Source organism: Triticum aestivum, chromosome 3A (genome assembly GCF_018294505.1).
Source record: "Triticum aestivum cultivar Chinese Spring chromosome 3A, IWGSC CS RefSeq v2.1, whole genome shotgun sequence".
NCBI classification, from domain to species: domain Eukaryota; kingdom Viridiplantae; phylum Streptophyta; class Magnoliopsida; order Poales; family Poaceae; genus Triticum; species Triticum aestivum.
The window spans coordinates 136,777,985-136,797,890 of NC_057800.1; the positions used below are offsets into that span (position 1 = coordinate 136,777,985).

Consider the following 19,906-nt stretch of genomic DNA (forward strand, 5'->3'; position numbering starts at 1 on the left):
CAGATTTAGGGTTTCCCCCGGAACTTTCCGATCAGGTTGATGAGACCTGCAACGTTTATGGTTAGTAACTTCTCATAAATAACATATAAGGGGTGATCTGGGCATCGTTGCCTTCCTGCCTGTTCACTAGGCTCTCCGGTCACACTGACATTTATTTCTTCTCTAATGATAGCTATTGCCATAATTTTCACAGTATTTTCTTTATGATTTTCATTTTTCCCCATACTTCCAGTTCGAAAAAAGGTTCGCTCCCCTGCAAACTCAGTTTGAGATCTCACGCTATGAGAAGTTTATCTTAGAAGCCTGGTTATGGTTTGCAGATATTTCTAACTATCGAAGTCTTTGAATCCATCTAGTAAGTAAATAAAATGTTATAAAAGATTGAACACATGGCTAATATATGTTGTTAATGATATTTCCACCTCCACCGTACTAGTTGAACAGAAGGTACCTGTTGCCTATAATGGCGCCCTTGCATCTCTCCAAAATCTGGATACACTTCACGTAGTATCTGCTAAAAAAACGGTGAGAAAGCACCAAAACATTTATACCTTGATGCATCAGATCTAGATAAAAACAGATTTGCACAAAACTAATAGAAGAAATGGCAAGGACGTGCTGACCTTCATAAATCTGTTAGGACGTATAGGTCTACCATTATTACCAAGTCGTACTATAGTTTGATGTAGAGCATCAATTAGACCATGCCCTGATTGACTGGCGATTCGAGTTCTTGGACCTTTTAGGTATCTGGAAAAGAAAAATAATAGACAATGGTTAGCCTATATAATCTGAGGTATAATCATAGAGGAAATTTGAGGGGGTAGTGATACCTTTCCAACTCCAATTGCAGCTCTGGGACAGTTTGACAATACTGTAATGTGCAACTTGCGTAGCAACTATTGCCCAGATTGATAATAGCCGCTGGCCCTTTTGTTGTTTCAGCTTTATCCTCTGAAATGATCAAAGCTTCAACTAGTGCCCTAACAGAATGGTGTAACTGTTCAGATGCTTCTCCCGGGAGCTTATCACTAACAAGATTTTTGGTTTTTGAAGCTTCTTTTGATGCACGCCCACAGTCAGTTTCCACATTATTGACACTTTCTGCTACCTCTTTCTTATTGCCATTGGCACCATGTGGTCTCGGCCCTTTGTTGCGTTTAAAATGCAAGACAGGTTGTATTAAGAACTTTGAACCCTCGTGCTCATCATCCCCTGTCAACTCATCATCCCCTGTCAACTCATCGTCCAGATCATCACCAATGGGCCCCTCTTTGCCAAGTTGCACAGGCAAATTTACTAACTCGAACCTTCTGCGAACTGTGCCTTCCCTATAGAACAATCTAAGGTCTTCTAAGATTTCTAGATGAGGCCACAGCTCTGCTTCGAAGGGTGTATCATTAAGGTCTACAGGCCTTGTTGCTGCCTCCTCTCTCTTTCCCTCCCATTTATCTGCTGTAACATCTTCGGTTATCTTCAAGGCCATGATGGTTCGCTTGGACCAACGTCTTGCTTCTGTCAGTAGTGTAGTACCAAACAGGATACCACACATAAAATTAGTCTTTGCAATCATGAATACTCGATCTGACCTTCCCGCCTCTGACAGGTGCACAATAAAAACTTCTCCAGATTTTATTACATCAGTTTCTGAAGGCTGAGGAGCTATGCTGTTGACATTTCTATACATGATATTAAAAGATTCACTTCCGCTTCGGTAGACCCCCTTGAACACAAGGACGGCTAAGATTGTCCCATACCCCTTCATAACGGAGGGCATGATGGGCATAAATCGAAAAAAGGCCGCCCCCGCAAGTAATGTATACGTATATGTATACGCTTTTGCTTTTTTTTCGGCCGGGTCGCCCCGGCAGCGCGCCCACCCCCGCACGCCCACGTCCCTTACGCTAATTACGCGCTTACAGGCATCCATCCATGCATGGATGGCGCGGTTACGGGCCCCGCTGCCGATTGCTGCGCTGCGGCCTGCCCCCGCTTCCGCCTCGGCCTGCGGCGCCCGCTTCCGCCTCGCGTCGGCCGCCCCCGCTTCCGCCTCGGCCTGCGGCGCCCGCTTCCGCCTCGCGTCGGCCGCCCCCGCTTCCGCCTCGGCCTGCGGCGCTCGCTTCCGCCTCGGCCTGCGCCGCGTTGCCGCCTCGCCTCGCGTTGGCCGGCCCCGCTGAGGCGCTGCCGCCTGCCCCCCGCCCCCGCTGCCGCCTCGCCTGCCCCCGACCCGCGCTCTCCCTCCCATAAATCCGCCCCCGACCCGCGCGCTAGCCTCACATAAACCGCCCCCGACTCCGCCTCTCCTCTTTCTTCGATCCCCGACCCCGCGTTCTCCGATCGATCTTCGGGGTGGCGGCTCTCTCCGGCGCGATGCCTCGTGGACGCGGATGCTTCGGCCGGCGTTGGTTCGGCTGTGGAGGCGACAGTGGAGGCGCAGGGAGCAGTCGCCGGGCGGTTGGCGGCGGCGGAGGCGGCGGCAGCGGTGGTGGACGAGGTGGTGGACGCGGCGCCGCGCCGGGCGGTCTGTGGCCGTCTAGCCTCAGCGGGCCGCAGACCGTCGATATCTACCGGCACGGCATCCCCGTGCCGCCGTCGTGTCGCCTAGCACACGGCTGGCACGTGACGAGCGACGGCTATGCCACGCCTGGGCCGGCACAACCCGGTCCGTGGAACCCCGAAGGTCGCCTCAACTTTTGGGTAGGCCGCGACTTCGACACCGTCGTCAGCTTCTACAAGTCTCGGGGCATCCGCGCGGACGGTCCAAACGTGCCCCTCGCGCCCCCCACCGCCCCGGTTGTGCAGGCCCGTGCCGGTCGGCGCGCTCGCGCAGGCGCGCCGGCCGCTCCCGCCGCTCCAGCGGCCGCCCCTGAGTTTCACATCCCGCCGGAACTAGCGGCGATGCAAGAGGAGGGCGACCCGTTGGAGTCGCCGGGTTTGATCCGCGCGATCCGGAACTCCACGTCAGAGACCGGTTGGATGCCGCCGGAGGATGTTGTTGACCCGAGGGACCCGGCAGACGAGCCGGGATACTGGCAGGCGATCAGGGAGTCGACCGATACACTAGCGCAACAGTCGTCTACCTTGGAAGAATTTTTCGGAGACTTGGGCAGTTCCGATGACTCAGACGGCGGCGAAGACGGCGGTGAAGACGGCGGGCAGACGGTAGTGGTTGATCTTGTGAGTAGCGAGGAGGAGTAGTTAGATTTGTTTTAGTGTTAATCTTTCCACTGCCGTAATCTTTCATGTAAAATTTCGTTTGAATGTAAAATATCCTAAATATGAACGAAATTATGTTGCTTCAACGAGTAATGGAATGGTTGTAGAATGTATCACTTATTGATATGGTTTTTGTTATTAATGGAATATTTCCATTGATATTGTAAAAAGGAGAAGTAAACACATAAAAAAATATGAACGAAATTATGTTGCTTTAACGAGTAATGGAATGGTTGTATAATGTATCACTTATTGATATAGTTTTTGTTATTAATGGGATATTTCCATTGATGCTGTAAAAAGGTGAAGTAAACACATAAAATACCGGCAAAAAATTTAAGCAACATAAAAGAAAGAACCCAACCACCGATGCTGAGCCCATAGAGGAGAAGTTACCCCAAATCAAGCCCGTAGGCGACTCGCGCGGCTGATTGAGCCCACTAACGGGCCCAGAAACGGGGTCCAACGGAGCACTGAGGAGTTAGATTAAAGGAGTTCGAGGTGTGGGGCGAAAGCAGCTATTTAAGTCGCTCCAAGCGCGCCCCCCCCCCGCTTCCGAGGTGGGACTAAATATGGCATTGCAACTCGCCCCTCAGTGCACGCGGCCGACGCAAGGCTCAGGAGGCCGTTTTCTGTGCTGTCACCGGCCGGCCCAGTTCAGCCCATGGTGGCAAGGCGCCACTCGCCCACTCCCACGGCCCACGCCACCCTCCCCTCGCCCGCGCGGGGAAAAATTTTGTGTGGGCGTGTTGGAGGCGTGCATTGGGCGGGGAGATCGAGGAGGATGCGGCGGGGCGGGTCAAAGTCGTTGTGTGCGGGGAGCGAGGCTGATCCGGTCGTGGTGGTGGGATCCTAGGGAGGCGCTGGTTGGCCAGTTGGGGTCCGGGGTAGGTGGGATTCGGTGGGTCCGTGGCGGCGGGATTCGAGGGAGGCGCTGGCCGTTGGCTGGGATGCGAGGTAATCTGCGGCGTGTATATGAAAAACATGCATGAGACAGTAACACGGGAAAAACATGGCATGCGACAATAACACGAACGGGTGCGTTTTTTCACCACGTCGGTCAACCCAGGTAGTATAACACATGCAATGGCATCATCATCATGAAACGACAGCAAACAAAATAAACAGAATTTTGAAACTGCAGACAATTGCACCAAAGTTCGTTGCTCGTTGCACTAGGGGTACGTGGGTACAATCGAGGGTGATGCCAACGAGCGGAAAAAGTTTCGTGACATTTGGCAGAGTCAAACAAAAAGTAGTCGGGAACCCCCCTCCGGTAGACCGTAAAAGAGCCTGGCTGCACTGTGGGCACGTGATCGCATGCATGCAATTGCACCAAAGTGGTCGGACATGCGGGCACGGCCTACGTAGGGCCCCACGCAAGGTTGGAACGAAAACGGACACAAAACGAACGTTGCATCACGTCCGGCCATTGTTTTACGGCATTTTCACGGGGAAAATCCTAGGAAACGCGTCGAGCGTCGGAAAAATATGCAAACTGGCGTGGGTGCTGTCAAGAGTGATGCCATCATGCGGAAAAAGTTTCGTGCCGTTTGGCGGAGTGAAAAAAAAAGTAGTCGGGAACCCCCCTCCGGTAGACCGTAAAAGAGCCTGGTTGCACTGGGTGTACGTGATCGCATGCATGCAATTGCACCAAATTTGTCGGACGTGCGGGCACAGCCTACATAGCGCCCCACGCAAGGTTGGAACAAAAACGGACACAAAACAAACGTTACGTCACGTCCGGCCATTGTTTTACGGCATTTTCACGGGGAAAATCCTAGAAAACGCGTCGAGCGTCGGAAAAATATGCAAACTGGCGTGGGTGCTGTCGAGGGTGATGCCATCATGCGGAAAAAGTTTCGTGCCGTTTGGCGGAGTGAAAAAAAAAGTAGTCGGGAACCCTCCTTCGGTAGACCGTAAAAGAGCCTGGCTGCACTGTGGGCACGTGATCGCATGCATGCAATTGCACCAAAGTGGTCGGACATGCGGGCACGGCCTACGTAGGGCCCCACGCAAGGTTGGAACGAAAACGGACACAAAACAAACGTTGCGTCACGTCTGGCCATTGTTTTACGGCATTTTCACGGGGAAAATCCCAAGAAACGCGTCGAACGTCGGAAAAATATGCAAACTGGCGTGGGTGCTGTCGAGGGTGATGCCATCATGCGGAAAAAGTTTCGTGCCGTTCGGCGGAGTGAAAAAAAAAGTAGTCGGGAACCCCCCTCCGGTAGACCGTAAAAGAGCCTGGCTGCACTGTGGGCACGTGATCGCATGCATGCAATTGCACCAAAGTGGTCGGACATGCGGGCACGGCCTACGTAGGGCCCCACGCAAGGTTGGAATGAAAACGGACACAAAACAAACGTTGCGTCACGTCCGGCCATTGTTTTACGGCATTTTCACGGGGAAAATCCCAGGAAACGCGTCGAGCGTCGAAAAAATATGCAAACTGGCGTGGGTGCTGTCGAGGGTGATACCATCATGCGGAAAAAGTTTCGTGCCGTTTGGCGGAGTGAAAAAAAAAGTAGTCGGGAACCCCCCTCCGGTAGACCGTAAAAGAGCCTGGTTGCACTGGGTGTACGTGATCGCATGCATGCAATTGCACCAAATTTGTCGGACGTGCGGGCACAGCCTACATAGGGCCCCACGCAAGGTTGGAACGAAAACGGACACAAAACGAACGTTGCGTCACGTCCGGCCATTGTTTTACGGCATTTTCACGGGGAAAATCCTAGGAAACGCGTCGAGCGTCGGAAAAATATGCAAACTGGTGTGGGTGCTGTCGAGGGTGATGCCATCATGCGGAAAAAGTTTCGTGCCGTTTGGCGGAGTGAAAAAAAAAGTAGTCGGGAACCCCCCTCCGGTAGACCGTAAAAGAGCCTGGTTGCACTGGGTGTACGTGATCGCATGCATGCAATTGCACCAAATTTGTCGGACGTGCGGGCACAGCCTACATAGGGCCCCACGCAAGGTTGGAACGAAAACGGACACAAAACGAACGTTGCGTCACGTCCGGCCATTGTTTTACGGCATTTTCACGGGGAAAATCCTAGGAAACGCGTCGAGCGTCGGAAAAATATGCAAACTGGCGTGGGTGCTGTCGAGGGTGATGCCATCATGCGGAAAAAGTTTCGTGCCGTTTGGCGGAGTGAAAAAAAAAGTAGTCGGGAACCCCCCTCCGGTAGACCGTAAAAGAGCCTGGTTGCACTGGGTGTACGTGATCGCATGCATGCAATTGCACCAAATTTGTCGGACGTGCGGGCACAGCCTACATAGGGCCCCATGCAAGGTTGGAACGAAAACGGACACAAAACGAACGTTGCGTCACGTCCGGCCATTGTTTTACGGCATTTTCACGGGGAAAATCCTAGGAAACGCGTCGAGCGTCGGAAAAATATGCAAACTGGCGTGGGTGCTGTCGAGGGTGATGCCATCATGCGGAAAAAGTTTCGTGCCGTTTGGCGGAGTGAAAAAAAAAGTAGTCTGGAACCCCCCTCCGGTAGACCGTAAAAGAGCCTGGTTGCACTGGGTGTACGTGATCGCATGCATGCAATTGCACCAAATTTGTCGGACGTGCGGGCACAGCCTACATAGGGCCCCACGCAAGGTTGGAACGAAAACGGACACAAAACAAACGTTGCGTCACGTCCGGCCATTGTTTTACGGCATTTTCACGGGGAAAATCCTAGAAAATGCGTCGAGCGTCGGAAAAATATGCAAACTGGCGTGGGTGCTGTCGAGGGTGATGCCATCATGCGGAAAAAGTTTCGTGCCGTTTGGCGGAGTGAAAAAAAAGTAGTCTGGAACCCCCCTCCGGTAGACCGTAAAAGAGTCTGGTTGCACTGGGTGTACGTGATCGCATGCATGCAATTGCACCAAATTTGTCGGACGTGCGGGCACAGCCTATATAGGGCCCCACGCAAGGTTGGAACGAAAACGGACACAAAACAAACGTTGCGTCACGTCCGGCCATTGTTTTATGGCATTTTCACGGGGAAAATTCTAGAAAACGCGTCGAGCGTCGGAAAAATATGCAAACTGGCGTGGGTGCTGTCGAGGGTGATGCCATCATGCGGAAAAAGTTTCTTGCCGTTTGGCAAATGATTTTTGTTTTCATGTAAGTTTGCATGACGAAAATACTTTATTACACGAATTTACAAAATTATAGGAAAAATGCATGGGGCGCGCGGCCCCACCCTAACCCACCCGCATAGTTAATAGCCGGATCTAACCTCCTACTGCCCCCACCTATTGCTGACGTGGCGGGGAGGGAGTGACCCTCGAAGGTGTCCCGGCTATAGCCGACTCCAGCCGATCCGAGGAGGTCAAAGCCCTAGTGGACCTCGCCTCGATCGGGGGTCAAAGCCACGCCGCGTCCACGATCGCGAGTCCACGCCGCCTCCAGATCGCCACTAGTCGCCGCCTAACCCTAGCTGCCTGCGCCCGCCGCCCCCGACGCCATCTGCGGCTGACGCCGCCACCGACGCCCCCTACGCCCCCTACGCCCCCGACGCCGACGCCCCCTACGCCCCCTACGCCCCCGACACCGACGCCCCCTACGCCCCCGACGCCACCTTCTAGCCGACGCCCTCGACGCCGACGCCCCCTACGCCACCGACGCCATCTGCCGCCGACGCGACCTCACGCCGACGCCCCCGACGCCACCTTCACGCCGACGCCCGACGCCCCATACGACCTCGACGCCACCTTCGAGGTAACTCCCGAAACCTGCCCCTCGTCGCCGCCGTAGACGCGTTCTGACGCCGACGCCAACTTCCTAGAGTAATTAGAAAATATTTTTAGAGTAGGCCTAATATTTTTAGAGTACTTAAAAAATAATTTGTTATGAAACAGGGCATTAAAATATAAGCATAACCTTGATCGTTGAATATTTTGTCCCAAGGTCAGTACACTATGTACTTAGAGAATAATGTGAGAATGTCTAATTTGATTATGTCTAATGTGAATGAGGTTATATATCTAATTTGGCTATAGTTTTGGTAATAATTATGCATGCATGATAGCTTATATATGTATGAATTTTGTTTGTAGTTAGCAACGCCAGCGCGCCATCGTCCCCAAGGGCCGGCACCGATCTCATGGCACGAGGTACTATGCATTCATCATGTTTATCATGTACGCATACATAGTAGCTAACATTATTTTTGCTCCTATTCCTAGCGATGGAGGAGTACGGAGAGATTTTTTGTTCGGTTGAGAAGTGGTGTCTCTTGGTCAGCAAACTAAACTCTAGGCAGAAAACGCGGTTTGCGAGCACTAGTCTTGAAAAAATGTTGATGATTCCTAGTGTGCTGATGCGAAAATGTTTGCTCAAGTTTATTATTAAATCTATGCAATGGACAGAAAAAGGTTCATCATGCCATCAAAAAACGGTGCGATTTCATTGCGCACCGAAGATGTGTATGACATTTTTGGGCTACAGAACAAGGGCAAAGATGCCATTAAAGCCCTAGGTAAAGGGGGGTTAAAGGCGAAGGTGAAGGTGCCTAGTCGTTTTGTAGATTCGAAAATGGGGCAAATGATGATAGACGATCTGATTGACAACATCGTTGCCAGTGGCACGTACGATGATGATTTCCTCCGTAGAATTGTTCTGGTTCTTCTGGGCACGGTTCTTGCACCGCAGTCCACCAGAGAAGTTCCTAATGCTTACTACAAGTTAGTGCACGATGTGGAGGCCATCAAATCATATAATTGGAACGCATTTACTTTACGCGTTTGCGTGGAAGGCATCACAAAGACCTTGTCAGATCTTGAAAAATTTACTTGGCCGATCGGAAACCTTGCCCTCATACAGGTAAACCTTATGTTATATTTGTTTATTTGAAACTAAAGTTTGTGAAAAGAATTTGCTGATATACTTCATGTTTGTGCAGTACATGTTTTGGGAGAAAGTGCAGCCACTGGATGAAGAGACATTTGATCCACTAGCTCATGAGTATCCGTTGATGGTCAATTGGTCAGAAGATGAGGCTATGAAGCGTGACGCGTACGACACGGCATACGGCCGTGGTAATGGGACGGTAAGTTTTAATGGTTCCAACTGCATGCAATTATGTTGCTATTTATGTGTTGAGAAATTTATATTGATTTAATATGTAACAGATTGATGAAATGCATCAAAGATATGCAAAAAGAAATTAGACTGCTCCCTGAAAAATGTGCTGAGGTAAATACTGATGTGTATTTCAGTTTGCATGGGATTATTGATAATTTATGCATGTAATAAATAATTTCGATGTGTCATTGCAGATTGTAGTGCAGAAGCTAGAGAAGGAAGGTCTTGCCTTCAGGGGGTTTCGTGATGACATTGAGTTTGTGGAGCATAGTGAAGCGTGGATGGGGAAGTATGGTCCATCAAAATATAAATCAAAATATTGGACAGATGTAAAATCAACTCCCGCAAAAGAAGACATGGACAACAGGGTGGATGCATCCTTCACCACCGGGAACGGGAAGAAATTGGCGCGTGATAAAGGTGTGCATCACAACACACCTGGTACAGGAGATGAAGACGACCCCTTCGTTATTTATGACAACGGTAATTCACCCGACCCATCTCTTGAGACGGTAGCCACGAATGAATTTCCACCTTTTACTTCAACCCCCAAGAATATGAATGAAGTGTCAGACGGGTCTAGCGCCGATAAATCTGAGGAGTTTAGTATGGATAGTCTGAACACCCGTATTAAAAATGCGAAAGAAAATGGCACTCAGGAGAGTGATGGGAAGGAGAATGATGGGAAGGAGAATGATGAGAAGGAGAATGATGGGAAACGCAAGAGGAAACAGTCAAAATATTGCCTTTCACCTTACCAGCAGAACGGTGGACGTAAACGTGCAAAGAAAAGTAAGTGCTAAGTAGATTATTGTAGCAACATACTTCTGTCCTTGCATGCACACTTTATTAACTCATTGTTTCTTACTATTTTAGGTCTGTTTGGTATAAGAGCTGCTATGATTAATACTGATTACATTAATGAGGATCACATAGAGGCCGCAAAGATTTATATCCGGACACTGGCAGACTCGGAGAAGCTTCGCAGGAAAACTGTCGTGCACATGACGGGAATTGGTGGGGAAACATGTACACCTCATATGCTTGAAGCCATCATTTCGAAAAAATGGTTGCATGGCGGTGTAAGTATTAGCAATAAGTTATTAAGTTGGACATGTCATTTGCATATAAATTATCTAATAGGCGTATTGGTGTTATGTTATTTTGTAGGTCATCAATTGTTATTGCAACCATATGCAGACCCATAATCCTCGTGCTGACCGTCACATATTATCATCTTGGGTGTCCCACTGGCTTATTCTTCGTGCTGATGGAAAGGTTGTCAACTCTAAGAGGCATTTTATGGATCATTTCACAAACCAAACTAAAATGGTGTCTAGAGTTACTGAAGAGTATTTCATCAAAGATAAGGTACTTCAGTTTAGTATGATCATTCGTAGTATATCTGTGTGTACACCAACATGAATAAACTTTGTTGTAGGCATACTTTCCTTTTCATGTGGAAGAAAATCATTGGATAACAGTTCTTATGCACAACAAGAAAAAAGAGTTTCAAGTATTAAACTCTACTGGTAAATGCAGCAAAAGAGTTCTTGCAAAGATTGCTAAGCTGGTAAGCTTACAACGTTACATAAAACAATATATATTTCTTCGAAAAGTACTTCATATGGATTTGTCAATTTTATTTCAGAGGGCAGAGATAGCTATTGATACAAAGGAGGTGAATGCTCTTATTGAAACGGATCATCATGATGTATCTTCCTGGCCAATAAGGGAGTACAATATGCCGTCACAGAAAGACGGGTATGTTGCAAATGTTGAATTAGTATGTACTTGTATGATCCATCAATAACTGACTTGTGGTTTCTTGCAGAGTCTCTTGTGGTCTTTTCGTGGTGAAATGCGTTCAACACTGGGACGGAGATGGTTGGGCATTTGAGTTCGATCAAGATGAGGTTAATGCTTCAAGGGGACGCATTCTAGCTGAAATACTTTTTTCAGAGTGCAACACGAAGGAAGTAGTGAAAGAGAAGATCCTCAAGATCATGGAGACCAAATGAGTAGGAGGATGGGGTGTTGGCTATTATCTCCACTAAATAAATGTGCTGTTGTCGGTATCTTGATACAATTTACATATTAAGACATCTATATATTTGCAGTGGTTGGTATTTGCTACAATAGTACTCTTATCTGCGGCATGGTTTAGCATGTTTCGCAACTAAATAAATGTGATGTGGTCTGCTACAATATCACTCTTACTTGCAACATCGTGGGTGATGATTTTTGAACATGTTATGTACGCACTTTGTATTATGCACTGTTTGCCATTTGTCGCAACTAAATAAATGTGATGTGGTCAGTGCGGGCTGTTGTTTGCAGCCGCTATTTTCTGCCAAAATAAAGTGAAGTTTTTTTTAAAAAAAAATGCCCGACCACCGCTGCTGGGCCCATAGTAGCTTACGGAAGCTACCCAAATCAAGCCCAGAGGCGACTCGGGCGGCCGATCGAGCGCACTAGCGGGCCCAGCAACGGGGTCCAACGGGGCGCACGGGGATAATACGAGAGGAGTTCGAAAGGGGGGGCGGAGGCAGCTATTTAAGCCGCTCCTGGCGCCCCCCCGCTTCCGAGGTGGGACTAAAACTTGGGACTAAAACTCCTACAAAGGGGACGAACGGCATACCGTATCTGTTCATCTTATACGTGCTATCAAACACGACCACATCTCCGTAGTCCTGATAGTCCCTCCGCGACTGTGCATCGCACCAGAACATACTCTTCAGTCGCCCTTCCTTGTCACGCACATACTCAAAAAAAAAACTCAGGGTCCTTCTCCTTCCTACTCCTCATAATGCCAACTGCCGTCTCTGCATCAACCTTTGCAATGAGCCTCATTTTTTCTCTGCAACAAAGATTGTAAATGTCCCTCCTGATAAGCCCGCACTTATCGTACGAACCGTATCTGCTGATGAAGTTGTCCATTATAATAAGCTTTCTTATCCCGGCCGCTTCCATGGCCAATATCTCGGCCCTCTGCCCATCTCCAATCCGTCTGTGTGACCATAAAAAACAAACCTCGTCGGGCCGAGCCATCGTGTGGTTGTGATCATCCACGAATGATGCGACGAACCAAACGCCACGTTCTCTGTCCAGCTTCACCACCATATGTGCACCGCAGTCACAACGAGTCTCCGGTCTAAGCCTGCGCTTGCGGCCCTCCATGGTTATGAACTTGCTCTGCCTTCTCCCAGCCCTGGAGCAAAGAAACCGCCGGTACCGGATCATTCCCGAAGCACCTCGTTTCACTTTCTGTTTCCTTATGCTAAACCCGTGTTCTCTGGCGTGATTGTTGTAGAATATGTATGCATCCCCTTGCGACCGAAAGGTCATAGCCATGACCTTCCAATGTGTCTCAAGCATCTTCTGCTGCCTTTGAGCCTCCTCAATATCGATCTCTCCCTCATCGTGATCAATGCTCGGACCATCTGACTCCTCCTACAACATTCATTTCAAAATATATATGTCAATTATTATCATTTAAATCATACTATTGATCCATGTACAACATCTATCAACTAACCTGGCTCAAGTTATCTGCAAATGATTCCTGCCAACTATGTTGCACATTGTCAACATCCACATCTTCCTGGAAATTTGTACACAAAGATATACAGTTAGCCATGCCGTACTTTGCAATTTCGAAAATAAAAAAAATATACGGCACTTACGTTTTCGCTATTTGCGCCATGTTCATTATTATCAAAATCCTCCGGAGGTAAGATATCATATGACGAGACGGAATCGTTGTCGCTGTTGTCATCATCTTCGTTCAAGTTATCGTTATTGGTCTTAGTCACCTTATCAGTACCATTCTCGTCCCTCCCGAATGCAGATTCTTCGTCCATGTCAACACGCCTAACTCACAGAACTGCAAAACATCGTGTGTTAGGTTTAGTACAATGCATCATGCCCAAAGCAACGCTAGTTCTGTAAATCATGCCCTAGTCCGTAGAGGAGGCGCTGCGGCGGGAGGTTTTGATGAACCCTAAACCCTAAATCCGTACATGCATGAACTAGCCCTCACTTCTATCCAGCGGCGAGTCTACTAGACAGGCTTAAACAGGCTCAAGCCTACCCTCCAGAAAAACAATTTTTTTAGTACTGCTATTACTACTTTCATCCCAGCTCATTACTACATCTATTATCCAGTAGAAAACACACAACACCACGCATGCGCAGTTACGGGCAGCACAAACGAATGACCAGCCTGCATCAACTGTGTAATTACTCGTTCATGTACTGTAAACGAATTTAGTGCCCAACGCAACTTATTTGCAAAAAAAGAAAAAGAAAAAAATGAGTTTGCATGCATGTATTCCTCACGCGAAACATGTATCTATCCCGCTAGGTTTAGATGACGGGCATGACAAACCTTGGCCTGCGGTGTAGACGTCGACGACGTTCGACGACAGTGCTGCGGAGGCGGCGTCAGACGTCGGGCCCTTCACGTCCCCGGCGTACAACGACGACGGTTAGATGTGGCGACGGACGACGTTGCGACGGCGAGGGCGGTGTCGGACGGGGTTCGGGCGGCGAGGGCAGCGTCAGACGTCGGGCCCTTCACGTCCGCGTCGTCGGACGACGGTGAGATGCGGCGACGGGCGACGTTAGGACGGTGAGATGCGGCGACGGGTGAAGTTGGGACGGTGAGATGCGGCGACGGGGGCGGCGACGGGCGACGTCCAGACGCCGAGGGCGGCGACGGGCGACGTTGGGACGGCGAGGGTGGCCTCGCACGGGGTTCGGACGGCGGCGATCCGCTGCGGCGGCGATCGCCAACTCTGGAAATACCGTGATTAGCGGGCGGGCGACTAGATGGGCGGGCGAGAAGATGGGGGCGGGCCCAGATCATGGGTACTTTTTTTTTCATGCGCGTGGTATACGTATGCCCGGCAGAGCTGTACAATACGAGGTGGGCATACGTTTCTTTCGTATGCCAATTCTGCCCTTCTACGTTTTGTTGGGGGGGGGGGGGGGGGCTACCGAAGCAAGGCCCTAAAAGATTTGGGTAAGCTTCTATAGCCAAGTGACACTGTAGCAGCAAAATGGTACGCCCCTGACCAAGGAAGCTGCTGAGCACCCTCGATAAAAATTGGCAACTTCTTTCGTAACTCATCCAACTCCTTCCCACTCATACTACTGCTCGTCGGAATTCTGTTTTCCTAGATCTTCTTTTGATTTCCTTCGCTCTGCGCAACATAACCATCGAGATACCCTGTGGGGCCATCAATAATGGCGGCCATCCATCTTCCATCAAAAACAATAAAATGTGCATCAAAGCGGTTATCTCGGGTGATCCACGTGGCGAACCGCGAAGGACAATTGCGCTAGAGGTGAGAGCGGCGCACGATTGGCTTCGTCGCTGCCCAACCACTGCTCGTTTCCTTCGTCCAGAAGGAATAGGTCGCCAGGTATGCCCGCCAGGCCGCCCCGCTCCAACCAACGCACGTCACCTCCTTTTTCCCTTCTCTCTTTCTCCCCACTGAGGCAGGCAGAAAGGATGCTCTCTCTTTTCGTCGCCGTCGGGTCCGCGGCCCTGCCGCCAACGCGTGCGCGCGGATGCTGGTGACGAGGATAAATGGGAGGACGCCGCCGCCACCGATGTCAGAGGAGGAGGAAGGGGAGGCGCTTCTCTGGCCAGATCCGTGACCCCCACATCGCCATCGATGTCCACCCTCCTTGACAGATCGATGGAGCGGACGTCGCCGAGCTCCATGCCTTCTCGTCTCCCTCTTGGCAGAGGGTGTCCGCCGGAGATGGGTTCTTGCAGGTCAAGGGCGTCGGGCTGCCCAAGAAGTTGCGCCTCGCCTTGTCGCCGCCGTCCAAGGACAAGAATGCTGTCGACGGCTTTCTGGTTGGTGTCGACCTCAAGATCGAGTTGTTGTCCCAAGTGGCGGCGGGCGTCCTCGTCGAGGTCGTTCTTGTGGTCAACTTCATCTCCAACCCCATCCACATGTGTACCAGCTCCTGGAGTGCCCAATTTGCTTCCTGGTCAGCCCCCTTTCCCAAATTTTCTTCACTATTTTCTTTCTCTTAGATGCGCAGTCCGCCCTCCTTGTCATATGCATATCCTATATGCATTAGTACACAATCATTCATTATACACCTACATCATCAGACATTAGCTCAGCGCTGATATTGTTGCAACTGACTTTGTTTACTTCATCTTGTTTTACATTGTTGGTCTTGTGTTGTACGAGCAGGAATTGGTTTTCGCTAGGAACATAACCTTCAACGGTTTGTAGCTGAAGGAGAGCAGAGTAAGGATGCAACAGAAGCTTTTATGGCATTCCAAGTGCGTCTCTGCATTCCTTAAGAAATTGTTGATGATGTTCATACTGACATCTGCGGCCAATTGTTTGAAAGGTGATGCATTTTATACTTTTATTGTGCCTTTCATTAACACACTACATAATGTTAGGTTCGATTCCAGATATGCTTAGTTCAGCAAAGTTGTTGCCTGTTGTGTGTCAGTATTCTTCTTACCATTTTAGGATGTGGCAGGTTGTCAAGGAAGCAATTTTGTCAGTTGATGGCACAACGTTGATAAACGAGAGGCAGTTAGGAAAGCATCACAGGGTCTAAGGGCATCTCCAGCCGTTGGCCCCCCAGGGGGCGCCTAAAATCGCCGCCTGGGGGTGAGCCGGCGCAAAAATTGGGCCTGGGGGCGAGTTGGTCCCCAGCCGCCGGCCAGAGGGCCGCCCCAGGCATGTTTTAAAAAAAAATAAGTTCGGCGAAGTTCGGCTTAAACACGATAAATTTCGGCCAAACACGATAAATTTCGGCACATTTCGGCGAAATTCGCGGATTTTCATTACATAGCACATATACATAAACTAATCTAAAGGAAAAACTGGCTGAAGTCGCCGCCATCGTCGTCGGCGGCCTTCTCCTCCTTGACGCGGGCGCCCCTGCTGGACCCCTGCCCGGCGTCGCCATGGCGGACTGGTGGCGGCGCATCGTCGTCGTCGTCACTGACGTAGATGACGACGACTTCGCCTTCGTCGCGGCCGTGTCGACGCTCCGCGAAGCGAAGCAGGGCGGCGCACTGGCGCTCCTTCGCCTTCTCCAGGCGCTCCTTCTCCATCGCTATGGAGTCCCTGCGCGCCCATTCCAGGGCCGCGTCGTCGTCGTCGAGCTCCGTCGTCACCGGCGCGGCCGGCTCCTTCACCGGCGCGAGCCCCGGCTCCGTCTTTGGCTTGACGAAGCGCGGAGGAGGGGCCGACGAGTAGGCGCGCCGGCCGCCCTCGTTGATGACGATGCCGGCGCTGCGAGTGCGCCGGCCGAGCGGCGTCTCCGCCGCGGGCTCGGCCTTGACGCCGAGCAGGGCCGGAGTGCCGGAGGAGTGCGATGAAGATCGGGAGGAAGAAGAAGAGGAGGAGGACCCGAACCTCCTTGGCGCCCATGGCCCGGCGCGTCGGTGCTGCGCCGGGGCGGCCGCCCTCGCCGGGTACGCCAACGGCGGGTCGTTGCCGCCCTCGAGGTACGTCAGCACGCCCTCGAGTGTGCGCCCGGGGACGCCCACCACAGGTGGCGCCCCTCGCTGTTCTGCCGGCCGCCGACCACCGGCGCGCCGTTGGTGGACGCCAAGCGCTGCTGCTGGCGGCACTCGAAATACGCCGCCCAAGCCGCGTGGTTGTCGGCAGCGTACTGGGGAAGGGAGAGTTGGGCGTCGGTGAGGGAGGCGCGCACGACCTCGACTTCCTCGGCGAAGTACTTCGGCTTCGCCACGGCGTCGGGCAACGGGGGAATGGACACTCCCCCGGCGCTGAGTCTCCACCACGTCGGCCCGGCGCGCATGTCCGGCGGCGCTGGGATGTTCGCCTGGAACAGGAGCAAGGACTCCTGTTCGCGGAGCGAACGGCGGCCGAACCCGTTGGCCGCGGCCTCGTCTCCGGGGAAGCGTTCCGCCATGGCGACGGACTCGGGAGAGGTAGAGAGATAGAGGGAGGGGCTGGGCGGCGGCGCTCCGGAGAGGTAGGGAGAGGGAGGGGCTGGGCGGCGGGGCTCGGGAGAGGTAGGGAGAGGGAGGGGCTGGGCGGCGGCGAGGGGCGGGGCTGGTGTGGGCACAGGCGAGTGCAGGCCACCGGCTATATAGCCGCGCCGCACCCGTTTGTGCGCGTGCGAGGGAGGGGAGGCGTCGGCGCGCCGTCCCGTGACGCGCCGCCCGTGAGGAATCAATGGCAAGGCTGACCGGCGGCAGCCTTGGCATTGATTCCCAGCGGGAACCGAGGCCGTTGGGGGAAGACGAGGCGCCGTGTCGCTGACGCGGCTGGCCCGCGGCTTTTTCGCGCCAAAACAGCTCGCCCCGGCGCCCCCGGGCGCCCCCCAGCGCGCCGGGTTCGGCTTGGGTCCGCCGGCGCTGTTTTCGGCCCAGGCCGGCGAAAATCGGGCTCCTGGGGGTGCGACTGGGCCGTTTTTTTGGCGCCGGCACGAAAAAATCGCCTGGGAAGGCCTTCCTAGGGGCGCGGCTGGAGATGCCCTAAACTTGAAAAAGGAGGCTGCTATGACCATCTTTAGTAAAGAAAGTATGCCTCTTCTTCAAAAAATATGTTACATAGATTGGCGTATATTCTTCTGTAAAAACTACTATATCTTTTGGTATATTAAACTGCAAATCCAATTTATTTTTTGTATTGCCAAATTCAATGACAGGTACGAAAATTATTCTGAACTACATTCAGAAAGCAAAAGCAGCTGGGAACTGCATTGAACAGGCAAAAGAATTGAAGAAGTTAATTTCCTCCTGTAAGTGAGCTTCTACCTGACATTAAAGGAGAGCTTTACCTTTTTCCTGCATATTCAGTTACAGGTGTCCAGGGGACATCACTAGAAGTAAACCATCAAGCAAATGATATGAACCTCTGTTTATGTAGCATTGGCGCATCTTGTAGAGTGTGCAGCATGATCATACGTTTACTTTCACGTCATGTTTGTAATTCTACCATGTTTTATTTTAGATCTCTCTGTAGTATGCATCATAAATAGACTGCAGATTGTTCTTGCATGTTCATGTGGAACACGTTTCCATCTTGGCACTCGTTGAATGGACATTTGTCTGCAAGATTGCATTTCCAGACAAACGTGGGCGAGTATTGGCATGCCTTGAGCTCACTGTGCCATGTCAAAATATTTGCTGAAGGTGTGTTGATGAGGGTTTTTGGATTTTTTAAAGATTACACAGAATCTGAAGGATTTCTATCCAACTAAATTCCAAATCCCCCTCTCCTACTGGAACACGCCCTTACCGTATAATAAAATGTCTATCATCTTCTATATTTTACTGGTTATAGCTTTGAAACATTGATGCTATATATAAAACACAAAATGAGATGGTCTTCCACATTGCAGTGCAGAGACCCAGGGAGCAAATAGCGGATGCAGAGGCTCTACTGGACATTACAACCACCTTGGTAAAATCTGTGAGGTCCCAGTCAGGTGAAGGAATCACACCTTCTGATTTCGTAACAGCATTGCTGAAGAAATTTGGGCAGCAAGCAACCCTTGATTCTGAGCCTGGCTCATTGCGCTAGGTTGATATTGGGCTTTCTAATTCACATGCCTTCAGGGCTGTACCTGGATGCCGCACCATGTAATTAAGCTCCTTTCTCCTTATTAGTTCTCAACATTTTTTTGCAGTGCCTACTTGGTATATGACTTAAACCATGCACCCTCTTAAACCTTGCAGGCTTGGACCCATGGATATGGAAGTAAAACAGCGTAAGCTTTCAGTTTTTAATTGAAAAAGAAGTAGGCCAACTGAAAAAACTTGTCCTGAAGAGGTATTCACATGCTTTCGTCTATGATAATTAATAAAGCACTAGAGATTGATATCATCCATTTGTACATTTCTCCCATGATTTGTTTTCCCATCTGTTTGCCTTCTGTTGTTGACGGGCGACGTAATGTGTACAATCTTTGGTTACTATTGCTTAAATCTTAGTTAATTATATGCTTAAAGTTATCGAGCACCTTTTGTTTTTTCGAAAGACACATCTTAGGCAGTATCATTCATATGCTTGCTATACTCTGTAGTTGCTATTAAGTTTCTGGGTTGCTAGCTAGACTTCTTTCCCTACCATACATTGTTATTTTCTAAAAAATGTATGATCACTTCCAACAGTGGATTCATATAATCTCCTTAATGTGCAGCTTGCTGATTCTTCGGAGGGAGCAAAGCCAGACACTAGCCGAAATGTGACTGTTGTATTTTTTTTGAAAGATCCAGCCAAATGCTGGCTTGATTCGATTTAGCAGGAAGCAACGAAAGAACAACAATATGAAGATCCGAAGATCAAAGAAAAAGAAAAACAACAGCCCTATTAGCTGCCGAGCTACCCACCACAGTCAACACCACTACAAAGCAAAAAGGGCATGTCCTAGGCTAAGCGTGACCACCGCGTCACTTGACCAACGCCGGTATCCTCCGGAGACAACAGCAGCTCCAACTAAGACTTTCTTTGTCAACGCACCATCCACCCTTGAAGCAGAATGCAGGCAGATGGCAGAACTCGGTCGGTCCCAGAAAAAGCTTCGTCTTGGACTTATCAGCGATGGCGTACATTGCGTCTGGAGCTTCACCAAAATCAG

The 19,906-nt window shown here is 50.6% G+C and overlaps 1 pseudogene; it reads left to right on the forward strand.

The window, feature by feature from the left end:
- Positions 1 to 18,648: 18,648 nt before the first annotated feature.
- On the forward strand, positions 18,649 to 19,638 carry LOC123060698 (non-structural maintenance of chromosomes element 4 homolog A-like; annotated as a pseudogene).
- Positions 19,639 to 19,906: the final 268 nt, after the last annotated feature.